This window comes from Amblyomma maculatum, unplaced genomic scaffold (genome assembly GCF_055883805.1).
Source record: "Amblyomma maculatum isolate TAMU_Amacu unplaced genomic scaffold, ASM5588380v1 scaffold_18, whole genome shotgun sequence".
NCBI lineage: Eukaryota > Metazoa > Arthropoda > Arachnida > Ixodida > Ixodidae > Amblyomma > Amblyomma maculatum.
Window position 1 is genome coordinate 10,137,478 of NW_028146743.1, and position 18,328 is coordinate 10,155,805.

The 18,328-nt window shown below is 46.9% G+C and overlaps 1 protein-coding gene across 2 annotated transcripts in view; it reads right to left on the bottom strand.

The window, feature by feature from the left end:
• Positions 1 to 18,328, bottom strand: part of Rel (nuclear factor NF-kappa-B family member relish) — a 160,875-nt gene that overhangs the window by 126,279 nt on the left and 16,268 nt on the right. The gene's annotated exons all lie outside the window — the stretch shown is intronic.

Below are 18,328 nucleotides of genomic sequence, written 5' to 3' on the forward strand. Positions count from 1 at the left end.
TTGTTTCCGTTTCTAAGGTTCGTACCAAGGCATCCCGCTCTCGCTTCAACCATCTAGCTGCCTCATACCGAGCGTTCTTCCCAGTCTCATCGGCATCCTTCTTACGAATTCTACCTGGTCTACCATCACGAGACATCCTCAAACGACATCTGGTACAATGTCCGACAACGTTGTCGCACGTGTTCAAATTTAGCAACATACACACGAGGTTGCTTGTCTGCGCCCCGCTAGTTTCATTCACTAATCAGCTGTCACTACTCACTAATCGTCAACGAATCACACTATCAACCACCCCCTATTCATCGACCAACACTACGTCTATCAATCGACTCCAAACCAGGCGTCTATAATGTTTCCGGTATCACTTTCGCTCTACATTGACGTAGACGAGTAGTTTGATGATGCACTAAAACGCGGAGGTGCCATTCACCTTGGCGAACACGTATCAAGCCTGGAGTTCCGGTGGCTGCCGCATCACATGACGGTGCCACCAAAATTTTTGCCCCGGCAAGAATTCGACTTTTCCTTGAAGGCTCCCTCGCAAAGCGGGGTACCGCGATGGATTTTCGGCGCTACGGAACAGTATGCTTCACGTAAAAATCCAGGACACATCAAAAACAACCAGGTAGTCTGGATAAATTTGCAACCCTTTGCGACGCCCTCCGTAGCTCATATGAGCCGCTTAGCGATATTAAACTCACATATTGCACAGCATCACCTTTGGCTATATGTCGCCTTTCGCGAGAGTACAATGTCGTGAGATGCTCACTTGACCACGTCGACGCGCGCTTCAAAGAAGGCAAGCAAAAGCTGCCGCATGTGCCACATTGCGAGACTCTTCTATAAGGAGTCTTTCGTGGGGACCACAGCTTTACATGCCGTGTTCTTGCAGGGAATTTCAGTTTTTACGTGACCTACTACAGCGAGAGGGCAGAACATTCGCCACGGAACCAAGCAAGGTTGTGGTAAAAGGTGTGGTCACATGTCGATGTTGCTGTTCACTGGGCGTCTGTCTTGCGAGCCTGATCTTTCTTTTTTTTTTTTTTTTTTCGAGTAAAAGTATAAAATTGTAGGCTCAATCTTGCGGAAATAAAAACTGAGCAGTCAGTCCAAGCCTTTTACACACCCTGCACGCTCAATAAGAGAGAGAGGAGCCCCACGCTTCACTGGGAGACAGCGTTATATACTCTTGGGAACTGCTTCTAATCATGATGCTATCAGAGATCGAGAGCGGATCACGTGCCGAAGCCGCACTGCTTCGACCATCTACCGAGTATGTAAAGTGCGCCCGATATCCACGTTGAATGGCGTTAGGTTAGCTTCGTGACGCTCGTAATTCCGCGCCCCATACCTCTTCTCAGACAAGTGTGGCGTATGTAAGCGTCATTCCAATAAAACATATCCAAGATGAGCGCGGATGCGTACACATCCGTTCCTCTATATAAATAGCTCTAGAGCTATTTATACACAAGAGTGGAATTTGTAGACCACCTGCGAATAATCTCCAACAGTTCCCGTGACACCAGTAATTCCTGGCTGCTCGCGGTATTTTGATATTCGCGTGTCTTCACCTATACGCGAACTGCAGCGGATTGCCCATTACACTTGCTCTCCATATTTTTACCCAAGTTTTCTTTATTTTTAGCGCATGCGTAATTTCCAAAAAGAAAGAAATGTTCATAGCAGCCATTGCCATCGTTAAAGGTGGGGGAAAAAAGAAAAAAGAATAAATATAGGAAAGAAACGTACGATAAGGGCGAGCCAGCCAGTTCTGCCCTGGTGACGTCACAGCGGGTCGTCGTTTCGCGTATACGTCCAGAAGCGGCGTTCTAGCCAGCAGGCTACGCTGGTCGGGCCCGTGCAAGCGCTTGAGCGAGAGCTCATATATCCCCACGACGTCATGGGAAAAGCTTACTGTGCCGGCCGGCGTTCTGATTATGTGACTCTTTCCAAGGCCTAATTTGTTCATACCCGCTCTACGGGTGCAGCGAGTGAGTCTCTTCGCGCAACAGAAAAATAATGCGACCCCCGACTAAAGGTAAAGAGTTCGTAGTCTCACTCTGTACGTTCGTGCTTGCGACGTGTGCTATCTATAGCACGGTGCACTGATGTACAACACTGACTACGCGCAAGCGTCGTATTTCCCCATTTTCTGTTTTATTTGTTGCGTGTTCAAAAACTAGGCTATGCAGATCACGAATTTCAGTTGTAAATTTCGTTTTGCCGAATCTTGTTTATTCTTTAAGCCGGGCCAGCTGTTCATAAAGTACCTTGTAAATTAGGACAGTTAAAACATACAGGGTGAATTTGTGCGCTTTGGTGGGTTTTTCTAGCCACGTTTTCATCGTGCGGCGCGGATCGATGGAATGTAAAACGAGTCTTCGCGCGTTTAGGACTTTACATATCTTGTCACGTTCCTGGAGTGAATAAACATTCGGCCAATGTCTCCATGTGCAAGTTCGTGAATTAAATTACCTGGAAACAACACGAGTATTCTCTTCATTTCAGAGTGCAGCTGAGGTCACCCGATGAAACGCTACGGGATTGCGTCAAACCTGCTGGTGAACTTCCTCGACATTATTACCTTGTGTAATCGGAGTGTGATTAAATGTATTATTTTAGATTGTTTTTTCCTTCTCCTTTCTTTCTGCACAATAATGTCTCGATTAAAATTACTGATAAGCATATTATACAGTTCCTTGTCGTTACAGTTCTTGTCTGATAAGGAAGAAATATTGACGTTTTTGGTGCCATAACTGGAAAAAGGGGAACAAAGTATAAGAAGCAGGGATCGATATCTAGTAATATAGGCCACGAATTCTTGGACATACACGATATATTGAACACCGATTCTTTTCATTCATTCGTACTCTCTATAGAAGCACACTAGAGAATCCCGAAATTCCAGTTAGGACGCAGTATATTGCAACATATATTTAGCGACCTTAACGAATACAGAAAGCAACTGAACTGCGGATCATAATATACGTAGACGGCTGCGTTACAAGGCCGCTAATTTTCAGCGGATATCCAGTTTGACGCATTAAAATAGGGTGTAAGTGCCTGCATGTGCGTATACGTCGAACTTAGTAAAGCGAAAATTTTATATTTCCTAAAGTAAGTCAGAACGGCGCATACTTTGATTTAGAGCACCACCTTTTCTTTCTCGAGTCACGTGCACCTTCCGGGAAATTACAAGGTTTTCCCACTGACCTGACCCTTCGTTGTTTTCTTCATTTTCCAGCGATGCCCATGCCAGAGGCAACTGTGGAACATTGTAAGATAACCTTGTGAAAATGCTGATGGAAATGGTCAACATTTACGACGAGTGGTAAAAAAAAAAAAAAAAGAAAGCTTACTCTCTAAATTTGTCCTTTGCTCGCGTTCAGTAGTAACTCGTCATAGAAAACCAATGGGTAACTGTTCTGACGACGGCAAAAATGTTGGTAAGAAAAAAAAACTACGAGCCTCACGACGGTAAATCTGCAGACATATTGATCATAATCACGACGGTAAATCTGCAGACATATTGATCATAATGGTCGAGTTCAACGACATACGAAACGAAAAAACGCGGTTATAAATGAATATACCAGTTAAAAAATGTCTTTGACCATTATTTCCAGTTGCGACGCGCCAACAATATCAGCATGTATGTAATGAAGATAGACACCGGGAACAGACTGTTAAAAGAAATCCCCTCCCCACCTTCAGCAGGTTATGTGCAGGCACCATTCAATAGACAAGCTTCTTAATGTAACTGTACAGAGTAAACGTGCGTTAATACGGCGTTTTACCTTTGTAGAACGCCGTCACCAACGCGTCTCGGGGATTGCATGACTTTTTTTTTTCTTTTTCACTGAGCAAGGATTTTAAAATGCATGTTCCCTCTTGGAACAAGCCGTATAAACACACACGAAACCTCAATAAAGCGGCACACACGTGCATATAAAACTGAGCGTGTTGTTTTACAGTATGTATACTGCAAGGGACAAAAGTCCTTGGGCCATACATCTAGCAATTTCGGACTAGAAGCACAATGTAAACGAAATGAACTATCACCTAATTTCTCTAGAACACATGAAAAAACTGTAGTCCAATTTTCACATGGTAAAGTATGATACCAGACGAAATGGTCGATACGAAATTTATGCGCTTTAGTTGCAGGTTGCGCGGTCGAGACTTTTGTTCCCGATAGTACTGCACGCTTGGAATGATTCTCGAAAACCCGAGTGTCTAGAGTTGGATGTTTCCACTGTCTAAACGGGTTCAGGTACACAAGGCTCCAGTATTAAGTTGCAAGAAACGTTGACCCATTCAGTATGAATTCAATTGTTTTGCCAAGGGTCAAGTATTATCTGCACTTCTCCGATTAATCCTGGCAACATCCACTGCTTTGAATTTACCCTTCGACGGTCCTGTTTTCGAAGAACCGGCTCCAGGAATTTACTCGGAAAAAAAAAAACGCCTATAAGCCTAAACGCGGAGACCAGCTCGCGAACGAGGCCTAGCCGCGAATAACAGCCGTATGGACGTTTTTTATTCGGGTATTTGCTAAACCGCGATAATGAAACTTTTTGCGTTTCTAATGACTGATTTTCCGTCCCTTCGACGGCGGGCGATAATGACTGCGTAGAGTTCATCAAGCGAAAGTGAAGCAAACCTCGCAACCGGGTGGATCGCGCTTACGTTCGAAGCTTCCATGTTTTCACGGATATGGACCGGAATTTGACATTGAAGCAAGAGGCGTGAAACAACATGCTTCTTGCTCCAAGTCGTGGGCGTGGCATGGCACTCTCGAAAGGCATACATGAAGCAGTCCCAGTCGAATTCAGCATTACTAAGGCGCACAGATCCATTCCGCGCCATGAACTGCGCGAACGTTCGAGGATTGTCGAGCGAGTTCCGCTTTGTTTCTGTCGCCGTTTGCAGCCAGTGAAAGAATTCCAGCGAATTCCGGCAGACAAACGAACGCCCCCGCGGCGCTCTCCGAGGGGACTTCCGGAGACACGCTGCCCGAGATGCGTGAATCGTGCCATTCATCACGGCAGCAGACCACGCATCTTCCTGCCCCGAAATTCCCCTATATTCGGTGTGTCGCGGGGAACCGAGCCGGATATTCAGAGTGGCGGACGTCAGTGAGACACATTCCCCGGATGGAGACGACAGCGAGCGGCTTCGCTGTGGAGGCGCGCCGGACGTCGCGCGTGTTCGCCTACCTCGTAGTACGGCCAGTCGTCCATCGCTGCCGCCGCCGCTCCGCAGAGTGAGGATGTGATCCAGCCGTAATCCACCAGTAGAGACATTCCAGGCACGACGGCGAAATCCGACGACGTACCTGCGGTCCGACGACGTCCGACTCGAGAAGCGCGTGAGTGGTTTTCCGCGTTGTCCTCCGGATGCGCGGATAAGTTCGGCACTGCCTCTCTGCGGGACGCCCACGCGAGCACGATGGTCCTCCGGCCGCAGCGAGTCCTTCTATCGCAGCCGACGACGACAACAAGGCACGAAGTAGCGACCGCCGACCGGCCGGCGCCGAGATTCCCGCGGAAGAGGCTGTCGGCGTGATTGCACCACGCGAGTCCAGACCTGGCGTCGAAGAGGCGGCGACCGGCGCCAGTTTCTTTTTCTCTCTTTACGCCGAGAGGGGGTCAAGAAGACCTGTCTTCCGAAAGCTCGTGCTGTGCGGGCGCCGGTGATGGAGCTCGACGAGTCAGGGGCGGACAGCAGTAGCGCCGACGTCTTGTGTCGGTCGACCGAGTCACTCTGAAGAGGCGCGAAGTCTCTGCGGAAGCCGGAGGTGAGGATGCTGGGCCAGTCCTGGAAGACGACGCGACGGCGCTGAGGTCATGACGCGCAACGCTGCCGTTGCGCCGGACTGCAGCAGGAACTCGGTCCAATCGCACGTGGAACAGTGTGAGTGCGTGTGTGTGTCCCTTCGCGTCGGCGTGCTGTCGCTGAACGTTTACGTAGACAGTGGTCAGGGAAGGACGGCGCCTGGACACTGCCCTCCCCGCACCTTTCTCACCCGCGTGTGAACCGCGTCTGTTTTTTCCAGAAAGCGTCGTCGTCGCAGGAATATCCGTGAATGAACCAGCGTTGCCTGTTCTCTCGCCACCGCTTCTTGGGTCCGATTGAGTCACTCAAACTGCCTCCTCGCTCACCTCCTTTCTTTAATCGGATGCAATTTGCCGCTCTACCTTCGCTCTCAGTTGCCGCTACCGCGGTGAGCGCTCTTTCCCCACAGCGAGCAAGCCATGGTCGTGCGGTCGGTCGGGCAACGGTTTTGAATTCACCGCTGCGCCAGCGTCTCCGGAACCGGTTTCTCCCAGGTTTCCACCCTCTCTGTTTGACTCTCCCTGCGTAAGTCCTTGCCGCCGATCGGCAACCCTCTCTGGATTCGTCGGCGTGACGTAGCGGCAAATGTCACCCCCTCTCAGCCTGCCCTCGAACTTGGCTCGGACGCGAAGTGGGGTTTTTACGCGCGACCAAATTGTTACGCCCGCCCTCCTCTCCCTTCGCTCTGGCGACGACGTCGACGTCGTGATGTCAGCGCTACGTAGCCGCCGCGCCTGTGTGTGTTGCCGTCGCGCGGTCAGCGTGGCCGATCTCAATGGCTGGCGTTGGGAAACAAGTATAGGAGGAGAGTGCTCGCTATGCGTGGCTTGGCAAAGCAGCAAGGGTGGCGCTTAGCATCAGTGTGTCGAACTGGGCTGCTTGGTAGGGCAGAGGGGGTCTCTCTTCTTCCCCATAATTCTTCTCGCAGCCAGTTAATCTTGCACAATGGCCCTCTGCCCTGGACGCAGCATTGCCGTCGAAGACGAGCGCTCGTACCATGCGTGAACGACTTCTGGTGGGAAGTCCCGTAGCGGAAACGGAGGCCCGAGTGAGCACGCGAAATCAGCTGTCCCGCTCCTGTTTTCGAAGGGTCCCCCATTTTCCGCGCCTCGCCCTCTCTCTGGCCGGTAGCAGGGCGCTGGCACTGTGTCATCGAGCCTTTACAGATACGGCCAGGCTTTTCCAGGGCGGAAGCAGCGCGACACCTTTCTTCTTTAAGCGCGTGGTAGAGTGGTGTGCGGCTTGTTTTTCTCTGTTCGCCTAGTGGCCCCGTCATCTTGGCCACTACTTCTAGTTAATCGTGTCCTCCCCTCTTTCCATTGCTCTTTCCCTATAGCGCGATTTACTCATTGATAAGGGAAACCCGCTGAGATCCTGATCGGAGATCGTGATTCGCCTTTGAACGAAGCCGGACGACTCTGCCGTCGATAACAACAAAGGCGTGGGAAGTTCGCGGTGTGTGCCACAAGAGGTCGGAACGCCGATGTCTGAAGTGAGGTCAGGGCAATTTGCTCTCGCTGCCTGTCGGGTTTCTCTTTTCTAATTATACGTCGTCTCAATGTGGAAGCATATAGCGAGACTTTCCGGTCCGGGAAATCAAGACACGTATGGACTCCGCACTGCTCAACGTGGCATGACGACCCAAGCGTCCGGGTTGGTTGAGACGTCAAGTATGCAATGGGTCTTTGCAGGGCTGTCGCCATGCTATGCTCGGAGGGTACCGCAGAATGCCTCGCAACTGGAGCAAATATACAGCCTTTCTTTTGTTTCAGAGGCTCTCTTGCGTGCAGGGTATAGGCAAAATGACCAGTTTAAAAGCAGAAATCTAAAACTTGAAACTTTATCAAATTTAGTAAAAGATGGGGAGGTTCTGACGAACAATGGCTCTGCCTGGGAGGTATTTCAAACTCGCCGTATACTAGAAATAATTTTTTTGCATTTTCACCTGTAAGTCAGCGCGTCTGTCTACGGTGACCTGTTAAAAAAGTGAGGCTGTAGAAACTTGTGGTGTACATCGCAGAACCCACCGCTCTTCGTCAAAGCAACTTGCGGCAAAACTTTCCAACGGCTCAGCGTTTATTCTTTAGTGCTGCTTGCGACACTCGATATGTTTATTTATTTACTATTGTCATCGAGGGCCAAAGTCAAATGGGTCAGACTGAATTGCCGCCACACATGAGAAAACGCGGTGTGTAACGCGAGGGGCATCAATATACCCGACGCGTATCTATACATCTAACAACGGGAACTAAGCCAACGATCACCGATGCTCAAATTGCAGCACCCAAAGCCCCGACTGGAGCGTCAGAGCGAGCTCATGCTTCCGCGTATGAGAGACAGCGAGACAAGTGAGCAGCCTTTGCGTGTTGCCTGGACATGAGGTGCGGGTCGGTGTTTATTATGGTTACCTGGGCTTGAAGCTAGGACAACCGCTCGCGTTTCGAAATCCTAATTTATTTTTATTTTCTGCGCAGATAGTTTATTTTACCCCCGTCGAATTTGTTTCCTTCGCGAAATGGTTGCGAAATCAGAAGGAAATCGGCACTTATGTTCATTTTATTCGCTCTCCCCGCATATCGTCACGAATCTTTAGCGGACGACGATACGTCATTAATTGCTTTCTCCAAAGGCAGCTTGTAATGTATTTCTTGTCTTGGATGTTACGAATGCGGGGTTTCACTTCTACGGACGAGATGATGAGTCTGCAAGCGACGCCGTTACTGGTCCTCATAGTGGAATAATTGCGGCCGATTCTGGGGCTCTTGATATATTCGGTCTTTTTTTTTTTTTCCTATCTCTTTTGTTCCAAAAAGAATACGCGGTCGGCTTTCGTAATAAAGACTCTCCTCTCGGGTCTTCGTTAGGGTCTGCTGTTCACCTATGATGCGTCCTGTTACCTCAATGATTATCGTTGGTAATCGGTAATCGTTGGTTTATTTACATTACTTACAAAAGGCTTTCGCGTCAGCATTTTAGACAGTTCGAAGGAGCCCTTCATTTTACTTTCCTGACCTCCACAGATCCTCAGAACAGGGAGCGCAACACTCGAAACAGCGTCCAATCATATCGAGGGCGATTTGCTCGATGTGTCGCTAAAAACCCATAAAGATACGCCCTCCAAGTGTCAGGTCTCGCACGTCTCGCCAATCTATTCACGCCAGGTGCGCAGGACGCCCTTCCTTGCCAAGAGAGTAGGTGGGGAAAACGGAAAAGAGAAGGGGTCGCCACTGCTTTTGTCGTCCACATCTCCAACCGTATGGCTTGCTCTCTTGGCTCCTGGGACAAGTCTATGGTTATGTGGATTGTTGGTAGCAAAGGCCACAGATTTTCCGCACCATGCGATATCGTCGCTGTTTCATGAAGTACTGTGACGTGAAGCAGATGCGTGTGTAGCTCCACCGACGGGTGCACAAAATGTGGTTCCGCATACTAAAATAGCCTTCTTCTATCACTCTGTTCCGTTGCAACCTTTGTACCGTTCAGTTGCCTGCAGCATCTGCAGGTCAAGTGCCAGTACTGGGCGAGCAAATCCGCACAACAACGTTTAATATATGTTTTCGCTAGTAAGCGATACCACCACAAAACACGCTCAAAAGGAACTCGAATTAACCCTAACCTGCACTAACTGCGAACATCTTATTCCTGCAAAATCCCTGATATCTAATCAATGCTTAACGTTACGGAGGCCTTGCCGCACACTGATACGTTCGCCTTGCCTTGGAATTTGCTCTGCTGTTGTAAGGGATCTTCGATATAAGGAACCATGGTCATGCGAAACTATTCTTCTTAATTTCGGCTATGGTATCACAACTCGTGGGATGCCCCTAAACCCCACCGCTGCCTTCCGGCCGGTTAACGTACCCCGTGACTATGGATACATCTCAGAAGCGCGAATTTGAGGCTTGCCTTGCCAGCTATATACGAGGGATTATCTCCTATATAAAGCACGTTTCCCAATAGGAAGTTGTTTACAAACTCCTTCTGTTTTGGCATATCATATGACTCCGTTATAACCATCAATGCATCCGCAAATCTCTCCTCGGGCGGCTCGTAGTTCTTTCCACTAATAATACTTTTTTCTTATTATTGAAAACGATCCCCATTGGTTTTCTATGGCAGGGGTAACTACTCGATGCAAGCGAAGCGCAAACTTTGAAAGCTGTTTGCGAACAATATGGCATGTGGCAGAGTTTGGTTAATTTAGCTTTGCTGCCAAAAAATGACAACTATTCGTGAGTATTACTACTAGTTGCATTTATTATTTGGAAACCCCAGAACACAACTCAATGAAATTAGTGACTAAATAAGAGGTTGCTGTACAATCACACTACACAAGTTAAAAATATGCACGGGCAGCTACGAGAAAATGTAGTTTTCTGCTGCGCATAAATGGCTTAAGAATGCTGTAAATAGTTCTGGTGTTTCAAAGTAAAATTAGGGCTGCCTTCGAAAGCATATGAAGAACAGACATTTTAATCAATGCTATGAAAAGCTCTGCAAACCACATGAAACAAAAATAAAGTGCTAACGCAATGAGGAAGGAAGAGAAAGTACTGGCGGATTAGCAAATAAGCTGTTAATCATATCGGAACATTTAATCAAAATTTGCTCCAAGAGATTCCTCAGGAAGATTTCAATAAAAAAATGACCACATTAAGGACTGGCCTGCTTGTAATACGCAAACAGAAATAGCATTTGTGCATCGAGATTCTGCCAACAACGAAGATCATGGCACGCAGCATGCAACTCTCTGCACTCTGTTCTAAGATAATAAGGCATTGTAAAGGTCATTATGTCAACAACAGAATACCTTCAACACTCACTATAAAAACTTAGTCGCAGTATCTAGTAACATGTAAGTCGTGAAAACGTTCATGACGCCGTTTATTTTGCGAGAGATATGCCGATAGATTCCTCAAATGCATGTGCAAAGAGCAAAGCGATTTGAAGGTGAGATTACTGCAGTTCTAAACTACTGAGATTAAAACTCCTCGAACAGGGCTCATTTCGCAAGAACCGAACAGCGAATGCGTGGGTTTAGCCATCCGAATGATTCCTCTATCTTACTTACGTGTTGGGGCGATGTACTTAACACAACAACTTCCACCAAAAGACTGGAAGTTGATACAGGTAGCGTGCGCGAACTTTTAACTGATGTAAGTCATTGTGTTAAATACATCGCGCCAGCACATAAGGATGAAAAACCAACTCTTGCATCGTGATGTTTGATGCGGACTAAGCGGCCGTGACGCCGCGAAAGAGAGAGACATTACTTTCATTCCCACCCGTCAAAAATGACGAGGGAGAGGCTTTAGCCTGAACACCTATTCACTCCCCTAATCGTCGGCACGAATCCCTTGGGACTCGGCAGCGGTCAGGGCGAGACCAATGATTTTGACACACGGCGAAAAATGCTTTGTCCCGTTTTGCCGGAACGCACGTGATAACCTTCAAATCACGCTAGACTGCACACTTCAAATCACCACAAAATGCACGAAGACCCCCCCCCCCCCCCCCCCCCCCCCCCGCGCCTTGTGCCCGACGCCCTAATTCCGTACACGCTGAAAAACTAAACACGACACAACATCAAATCACCGTAAATCCACGGCTCCAAGACCCGTGAAAATAGTTCTCATGCATAAGTTCGCTCATCACATTGAAAATGGCGCATGAGCATTTTTTCCGGATCCAGTTCCAGGCGGAGAAGAGAATTCCCATTGGAACATACTATTTCCTATGAACTACCGGGTAACCATCCGAAAGTCACGTCTGGCAACTCCTCCACAGGCGTTATAAAGCCCCTTCCCGGAGGTAAAGGCCCCCCTGACCTAAAAAAATACCGAAGGAAAGGTAATGCTTACCGTCGAGGTACGATGCCAGCGAAGCACTTAGTACTTCGTCGCTATCCAACGCGACACCAGTTGTCCGCGAGCTGAGCTCTCCTCGTCTCGAACCACTCTTTCTTTTTGATGGTAGCAACGACAAAACCAACGACTGGTACTGCGACATAATGGAGAAAAAATTCACAGATGATCAACGAGTTTCGTGAGGCATATGCGCGTGTGTTTTATTTTTCAGCAGCATATTGCGACGCATCTAACTCGAGTTTCCAGCCCGGTGAGCAGCGACGAGAACGAAGCGGTCACGGTCGCGAGAGGAGCGCTCGAGCTGGCTCTCGGCTTGGGTTTAAAAGTTGCGAGAGCCCTGCAGCATCTACAGTGAAGATATGCGAAAGTCTGAGCATTGCTGCTGCACACGGTACATCGTGTGCCCTCTTGTCGCAACACAACCAGCGTTCCGTTGAACGCATCAAAGTTCACCGGCGTTCTATAATTCGTCTGCAGGAAAGGAAAGGCGCAGTATTTGTCACTCGCGGAATCTCGCTGACACATCTCCCTGGCACATATCGCTGACAAACCTTGCCGACGTGAGATTTTCACCATGAGCCTATAGAAAGGTTTTCGCCTTAAAATTCGGCCTTTCTGCGGTCCCCTTCTACGTCTGCAGGTGCCCTTCATCTGGTTCGTAATAATATATATAAAAAAAATTAAATTTCCTGCAGCCGTCGACATTCTATTGAGGTAAAAGTGTCGAACTCAATAGGATGATCATAGCTTTGTGGCCAGAGCAGTGGATACTCTTGTGCCACCTCCCGGACGCATTCTCGGGATTTTTACCGGAGGCGAGAATCCAAACGGAGGGTGCAAGGGTCACATGTGCTCGATTCCTATCTCACCATTCTTTTTTTTATTATTCACATACCCTAAATACCGTTTACAGGCATTACATTGAGGTCTGAAAAAATACATAAAGTAATTGTACTACATAACACAAGTAAATATAAAAATTGAGAAGCATAAACAAACATTCGCCCCGAGAAACAAAGAACATATGTCTGGATAAAGAAGTGCTTGAAACACATACGCGCGTGGACCACAATGCTGAATACCAAAGTAAAAAAAGAATGCAATTCTAACAGCCTATTACAAATTTGAGCTTGGTAACAAATGCGTCGTAAGTTTTTTCGGAAATGGTTTCTGCTAGTAGTGTACACCATTGTTAAAGGGCCAAGAACATAGGTGAATAACGCATAAGTTCGGTGTGTGCAATATTTGGTTGCCCTTTAAAGTAGTGGTCTAAACGGGGGAAAATGAGATGCGCTTTCTTGATATGGTATTCTGTGAAAGGCGATGGATTGTGATAAAGCCTGGGAAAGTGACATAGCAGGTTGACAAGCCTTTGCTTTTCAAGTGAGCTTAAATTTAAGGATGATTAAATATCCGTGATACTTGAGTGACGAGAGTATTTCCTTGTGATAAACCTAGCTGCCTTATTTTGAAGATATTCTAGTTTCTCTGCAAGATATGCTTGATGTAGGTTCCAGATGAAACCGTTGTATTCTAGTTATGACCTGAGTATGCAGTTGTGTATGCTGACAGTTTGGTGGCCTGGTTTGCAAAGTACAAGTGACGCCTAATTAGACCGAGGGTTTTGGACGCTTTTGTAATCAATATATTTGTGCCGTGTCAAATCTGAAGAAATGTGGGCTATTTGACTGTAGGAACTTTTTGAATCACCAAGTTACCGAAAGAATAAGAGTTGGGCTCAGTGGTCCTCATCGCCGTAAATGCAAAAGCTTTCTTTTGCATTTTCGTCAAGCGATTTCGTCAAGATCCGATTGCACAGCATTATTAGTGTGAAGGTCAGTAATCATTCTGTAAATAACACAGTCATCGGAAAATAGCCTAATTTTAGAAGTGAGGTTGCTGATGGCATTAACGTAAAAAAGAAAAAGGATAGGTCCATATGCACCAAACCTTGAGGCACACCAGGCTTTAGATAGGTTAGTGCGGAGCAAAATTCGTTGCTAGGCACAAACTGCTTGGTAGACACATTAAAAGAGCTGTTCGAGTTGGCAGTTCCTTCCAACTCGACTATGAGGGATATGATGCTATGAGAGACGCCGTAATGGAGGGCTCCCAAAGTTTTGACCGCCTGTTTCTCTCTCTCTCTCTCTTTTTTACGTGTACTGCCATCTTACAGCACATTGACTCCTTGCTTTTCGCCTCCATTGAAAGGCGGCCGACGCTTCTGCGATCGGCATCGAACCCATGTCATCGAGTGCCCCAACCGCTGTACTGAGTGGTGTTTGAAAGCGCCATAAACCAGAAACATATAATCAATTGTTTTTCTCCTATTAGAGTTTTCACGCTCAACTAATTTTGGCTTTTCAATTTTACTGTCCTGGTTGCTCTCACTGGCCTTTGGTTTTAGACCGCATTCGAGTCCTGCTTTCGCGACCCGTGTCAACGGACCTTGATGAGGCAACATACAGTCCCTCTAGTTTCGCCTGTTGTTTCACTGAAGCATTAAGCTCAATCTTGAAACTCTTGTCCGGAAACAAAGCGTGCTATTGAAAAAAAAAAAATCAGGCATTTACACCGTGGCTACATTGTGCCTTGCTAAAAGCTCCCGTCCTCCTTAATAACGGCCCTGCGCCTTGGACCGACCAAGCTACTCCGTTTTAACCATAGTTCGAAATTGAATTGCATTTAGTAAACCCGCTCTGCTTGCAGTTAATTGCATAATGCATACTTATGCTTGCTGCGTGAACCGCAGAGAAAAATGGCAATGGTATCACCTAGACAGGATAGCTCTGCCTCATTACATGGATGTGACTAATTTGACTGATCTTCGTACGGAGGATCACGTCTGCAAAAAGAAAATCAATCAATCAATCAATCAATCAATCAATCAATCAATCAATCAATCAATCAATCAATCAATCAATCAATCAATCAATCAACCAATCATTCATTCCGCCTGACGGTGCTTCCAGCGCAATAGCGCGTGTTTATTACTGTAAAGGCAAGTACACCGCAAAGGCATAGGCTCTGAGATAGCAAACAAAAAACGAGGCGAACATTGCACAAGATTAGACCAACAAGCGACCGTTCACACGTGGAGGAGCCATTTCTGTCTTTAGACGCGCGTACGGCTCAAGTTTTCCCCATGAGGAAGGTACGCTAGTTATACGGCAATCATCCCCGGAACAACCGTAGCCAAATTTAAATCCTCTCGTGACGTGTGAGTTGATCGCGTTCTGGAACGTTGAACCCGGTCAAGGATCCAGGTCAGAAGCCTCTGGGCATCCGACTTTGATCTCGTTCATGACTCACGTTACCGATTTTGGACGTGGAAGGTGGTACACGCGTTCGGTCGTGGACCCCTGAATTTCGACGCGCTTTGAAACTGCATGGCCAGTCGGCGCTTGTGTGCGTCTTTCCCATCTCTCGCCCAGTATAACTGGGCCGTTCTTTTAGCTGCGAGAGCACTGTAGCTGAAGGACTCTTCACGTTTGCAGCTCACTTGCCGCTGTCTTATTTTCGCTTAAGCTGCATTAAGAAGGAAACACTAACTCAGCTAGTGATGATTGCTGCCTGACGCGTTTACTCGTGTCGATCTCGAGGAATCGATGCATTTCTGGAATTACCCCGCCGGGGTTGCGCAGTAGTTACGGCGCTCGACTACTGTTCCCAAAGGCGCGGGATCAAATCCCGGCCTCGGCGGCAGCTTTTCGATGAAGGCGAAAAGCAAGGCGCCCGTGTGCTGTACGATGTCAGTGCACGTTAAAGAACCCCAGGTGGCCGAAATTTCCGGAGACTCCACTACGGCGTCTCTCATAGCCTGAGTTGCTTTGGGACGTTAAACCTCACAAACCAAACCAACCAAACCATTTCTGGAATTATGACGTCAAAGCAATGACAAAGTAATTATTGGGTGCTTTCATTTAAGGAAAAAAAAAATGCTATTATGAGCATTCGAGATCCCTTGCGGTACAGAGCATAAGTGGGGCTGGAAGCAACAAAATTATTCGGACTGTTCTGTTATCGCTAGAGATGGACAGTTGAGATTATAAACTTCGACTTCGCGTGTATAAGGGTGGCTGCTTGGGCACGTTGGCAGTACATTTTTTCTAGAAAGCAAAGTATTCAGCCCAACCAGACAAAATTAGAGCTATAACAGACATAAGCGCTACTTAACACCATTCATTGCGATGTAAATACGTAAGACAAAGCGCAAGGCAAGAGGGCGCTTTCCTCGACTTTCTTGTAGAGCGTGCAAAGGCCAACTTATACCTGTTAAAGGGATGCCATAATAATCTGAGGAGTCATACAATCTTAAATTATTCAGCTCGCGATAATTCACGCTAAGACATGAGAAAGTTCGTTTTAATAATGAGAAATCCGAAGTAAAAGAAACCTTCTTAAAAGACTCGCAGACATATAGAGAAAACAACTGCGTATGTGTTGAAGGATGATGGGGAGACAGTGCTAGAAAAACAGACAGTGCTAGAAAAACTTCTCACCCTACAGTAACAGTCCCTCAAGAGGGCGCCGGAGCCCTGTAAGATTTGTAATAGCCTCTTAAGCCATAATAAAGAGAGCGTGAAGGTTTTGAAAAACTAAAGCCCGGTCAACCTACTGCCTGTTGCCTACAATACATTTACTAAGGCGGTCCCTAACAGCATTAGAGAAACCTTATGCTCCAAACATCCAAAGGACCGAACTGTCATTCAGAAAGGCTGCTCAACGGCTACCCATATTGACACAACCAATCATGTGATAGAGAAATGCACAAAGTATAAGCGACCCTTATGTATTGCCTTCGCATAGTACGGGAAGGGATTTGACAGAGTGCAAACGCCATCAGTCATGCAGACATGACAAGGCTAGAGGCATACGTAATCCTAATAAAAAACATCTGTAGCGGCAGCACAACACCATAGTTTTTTTGTTTTTTTTTTTAAGAAAAGGGTTAAAATCCTATTCAGGATGGGTGTGAGGTAAAGGGACCCAATCTTTCGACCCCTTTTCACTGCGCGTTTCGAGTTATTAATAGAACCGTATAGGGAAGAGTTCGGGGTTAATGCAGAATACCTCAGTAATCTCCGGTTTCCTGGCAATATTGCCATTTTAAGTAACTCAAGGTACGAAATTCGAAGCGCGATCGCGGCCTGGGACAGGAACCGTAGAATGGTGGGTCTGAAAGTTAGTACGAAGAAAATGATAGCGAGAGACAAAAGAACGGAGAGGCAGGGAGGTTAGCCAGGTAAATACCTAGCTGCCTTACAAGCGAGAATAAGAAGAAACAGAAATAAATGAAACGAAGGGAAAATGTAATCAACTTGACAACTGTGCGCAGGCCAAAAGAGAGTACAAACGCAGAGTTCACAGCCCTGAACTTAGCCCAGTGTCCTTTAGGAATAAATGCGCAGTCTAAGGCCTCATACTCAAAACTGCAGGAACGTTTATAGTAGGCAGCGAAAAATTGCTAGTGGCAAGACAATGCATCCAATTTGCACTCACAGTCACCGCTCACCCGGACCACGAGAGTGAGATAACTACGAGAATAAGAATTAGGTAGAATGAATTTAGCAGGTGCTCTCTGAATATGAACAGCCACCTACTAGTAGTATGTCTAGTATGTAGTAACCATATAGGATGGTAAAGTCTTGAATTAGTATGGACTTGAAGAGACGGAAGAAACAAGTGAGGGAGAAACGCACCAAAGATTTAGCGATAGTAGAGGAACTCAGGATCTCGCTGCAAAACAGATATCCGCCTGTAACCGAGGAGGACGAGCTAGCGTACAACCAATGAAAACTAAATACAGAGATACCATTACTGAAAGCACAGTAGAAGTAAGAGTAAGCGGTGTGATAGTTAAGGAGGATACCACTAAACTATCTAAGCAGGCGAACGTTCTGATTAAGGACGCCAAAACACGAAAACCTCCTACGCTATATATAGACAGTATAAAGTTGGCAGAGGTATCAAAGCTATTCAATAAGCGTAGACTAATTGGCATAAGGAAGCACAATACGAACAGAGGTGGGCATGCTCTACGGCTGTAGCCTGAAAGGGGTCAGTAGGAAACTAAGGGTAGGAAAAAAAAATCACATGCCATATGCACGAAGAGACGAGGCAGGTAATGTCATGATAAGACAGCCGTATGTAGCCGAAGGGATCAGGCAGGTAATGTCACTACCAATAGGGATAAGACAGCCGTATGCAGCCGAATGGATTTGCACTGATATATGCAATGATAAATAAAATAGCGCAACATCAAGACGGAGACGGGAACGAACAATCTGAACAGAGGGCTAGCGCTTGTCCACGTTGTTCCTGCCGCCTTCGTCGCCTTTTTATCATGTGCGTGGAATAACTCGCCCAATTATCGGTGCTACTCAACTTGATCTATACACTAGCCGAAAAAATCAAGACGGTAATGAGATTGGCAGCAGAGCTCAGCAATCAGACGTTCCACAGGTGAAGAAGAAAAAAGCAAAGAAAGCTTTAGAAGCGATGAAAAGGAGGAAAGCTGATGGGGACAATCAGGGATAATCTCCTACAACGAATTCTGGCCAATCCCCCACTGTGAGTATGTGCCATTACAACTAGGGAGAAGAAGGAGAAGAAGAACTTCC